The 3,039-nt window shown below is 35.2% G+C and overlaps 1 non-coding gene across 1 annotated transcript; it reads left to right on the top strand.

The window, feature by feature from the left end:
* Window positions 1-2,537: 2,537 nt before the first annotated feature.
* On the top strand, window positions 2,538-2,662 carry LOC112834879 (small nucleolar RNA SNORA28). The gene has a single exon (XR_003211056.1). It is a non-coding gene; the product is annotated as a small nucleolar RNA SNORA28 (small nucleolar RNA).
* The last annotated feature ends 377 nt before the right edge of the window (window positions 2,663-3,039 follow it).

Here is a 3,039-nt window from a genome sequence, read left to right as displayed (position 1 = left end):
AAACTAAATAATTCAGGTTATCTCCCCAACTTTAAATCCTTCCTTTTATACAGAGCCTCCAAGGAATAAAATAGTTAGGAATATATTAACTGCAGGATTTAAATTACACAGCGTAGTTTAACACAAAGAAATTAATTGAAAAAGTTTTAAGAAAATCATGTTCTTCTCCAATAAATGTTGCTACCTGGGGGCAAAGACTAGCTGGAGGGTTTATTGAGAATAAGGTTTTTTTCTAAACTAATCTGGGATTTGCTGTAAATAATATATGCACCTACCATGTTACCCTCTCATTTTCTTTTAAATTCTATATAAATATAATGAGACTTCTGATTAAATTTCTCTGGAATAATACTCTCTCATATTACCTTTAAAAAGGCTTCCCCTTTTTTAAGCCCTATAGGGGAATATATTTCCTTGATGCATATTTATATAATATAGCAAGACCTTATTACAGCGAACTTAATTTTTTGTCACCTATGAGTAGCATTTATGTTAAAATAGCTCCAAGTTCATTCTCCTACTCTCCAAAGAGAATTTTCTGTATTAAATTTACTCCAAAAAGAAAAGAAATGACAAATGAAAAACTTTGTTCTCATTTATAATAAAGTAAAAAATAAAAAAATAAAACAAAATGGAAAACATGCAAGCTTATTTAATTAACAAAAGAAAAATAATCAAAATATCTTTGTACTATGTCTTACAAATATTTTCATAGGAAAAGAAATTCCATGTAATTCTAATACTGTTGATCATAATTTTAGTGCCTCCATTTCTTTGCAGACATTTGGAAAAAAATAAATTCTGGGTTTTTAATAGGCCAGTTTCTCTTCTAAACCTACTCGCTGCCAAAGATGATGATACAAGTATGATAAGCCTAAAATTTAACTCATAAGTATCTTAAATCAGTCCACATTGTTGGAAAAGAAACACTTCCATCCTACACTTTAAAAAAAAAATAAACACAAAAAAAACAAAGAAACACTCATTTTAAACCATAATTTCAAAATTTTCAAATGTTTCCACTAATTTGCTTACTAAGTTTTCCAGAGAAAATATATTTGCTATGAACCTGCTGAGGAAAAGCCTACAAACTGAGTATTTTCTGAAACTGCTGTAATCCGCTTACTTAAAACAATGCAGTCCCCAGCACTGAGTTGGTGCACCATGACGACAGTAACCAATTCACTGGTTAGTACATCATGCCAAATGATTTTAAAGCACCACTTCAGTAATAAATTTATATCATGATACACAATTGAAATAATACTGGATACCTTTTATGACCCAGGAACTCTGCTAAGGGCTGGGATAGAGAACCTCTGGAAATTGCCTTTTAATGGGAGAAGAAAGTCCTCTTACAGTCATTCTTGTTTGAATCTAGACAAAGAAATCTAATAAAGAATGTAATTATCACTTAACTGCCTCAATTCAGATAGGTTAGTGGATTTGTTGGCTATCAAAACAAAGGGTGATGTATGATTAGAAGCAGAATCAATCCAATCCCTGTCAATTTAGAACTTTCTCAGGATCCAGGACTTAGACCTATCTGCAGTTCCAATGAATTGTCAAGAGAGTTTGTTATCGCCTTGCTAGTGGCCAATAGTGCAAGTGCAAATGATTCAGTACCTTTAAGCAAAAAGTTTGATATTTATGCCATACTCTCTATAGTAATAAATACTCTATTAATAATTGTAGCCATGTACCTCACACCAAGAGGAGCAATAATTCAGATAAACCAAAGTATGTTAGCCTGAACAAATCTTTAGTTGGTCTCCCAAAGGTAAGTTGTGATTTACACTATGCCTTCTTATCTGAAACTTTCCCTGAGTTATTTCAAGGGTGGTAGCCCTGGTTTGTATAGACAAAAGCCACTTGGTATCAGAGTCTGTCTGCCTTTAACCAAAGAGTCATGCCACTATCTCTCAATGGGTTACACATTGGCCCTTCTAGTGTTAACAACTGAAGGAGGTCTCCAGCTGAGCTCAAGTCCACTCAGAGCTATTAATTAAATAAAGGTAAAGATCATCTCTGCTGGGGAACCCTAACTTCTTGCTTTCTTAGGATGAGGATCCTATTCAGGTCAATTTCTGAACATGTTCTCTATATACCAGGTGATATGCTATGTGCTGTGGGAGACCGATAGATGCATATGCTATTTCCAGAAATGGAGAGTCCTCAAATTTTAGTGAGCCTGTTTTTAGTTTCATACATCAACTTCTGGATTTGGCAGCGGAAGCACTTCTTCCATAGACTGCGGTTAAGTTTGTGACTAATGTCCTATTTAGTATTTATACCAAAGCAACAAAACAAGAAGTGGAACCAATTCTCAGGGAAAGTGATATTTCCAGACTAGTGTTTATTTCTATGAATAGAGAATGGTAAAAGTTTCTGTTTATGGCAGCATAAGAGGGCTCTTTGGTGTGGGATCCTAAAAGACCTGGGATCTATGGTTCCTTCTATCTATTTCCAAGAAAAGAACCAGAGTAATTTCTAGTCAAAATGATCATTTTTCCCCTCCTTTCAAAACTGTCCATTGCAAGCAACACTCTGTGGCAGATGATGGAAGTTGTCTAAACACAATTTGAGCTTGCTATAGCAATAAAGTCGAACCTATTCCAGTGTTCTCCTCCATGAGACCAACTGTTATATAGACTTAAACAGTGTAAAAAGAAAAAAGAAAAAAGAAAAAAGAAAGAAAAAAAACCTCTCCAACCGCTTCTGATCTCACTCAGACCCTCATGGTCTGGCTCCCATTTCATATTGGATCTCTGGACCCTTACCACCACACTGGTCTCACCACAGCTGTTACCTCTACTGAAAATCTCTTTCCACTGACATCCAAGTAGGTCATTCCCTCATTTTCTTCCAGCATTTATTCACATACTCCCAATTCCCTTTTTCTGCCCAGGTTTTATCTGTAGTACTTATCACTACTTAACATACAATTAATTTATTTCCTTCCTTCCTTCCTTCCATCCTCCCTTCCTTCCTCCCTTCCTTCCTTCCTTCCTTCCTTCCTTCCTTCCTTCCTTCCTTCCT

The sequence above is a fragment of the Callorhinus ursinus genome, unplaced genomic scaffold (genome assembly GCF_003265705.2).
Source record: "Callorhinus ursinus isolate GAN/ISIS: 27379988/994484 unplaced genomic scaffold, GSC_fseal_2.0 scaffold17, whole genome shotgun sequence".
Taxonomy (NCBI): Eukaryota; Metazoa; Chordata; class Mammalia; order Carnivora; family Otariidae; genus Callorhinus; species Callorhinus ursinus.
Note: the sequence above shows the minus strand (reverse complement) of the source record. Positions and strands in the feature narration are given on the sequence as shown.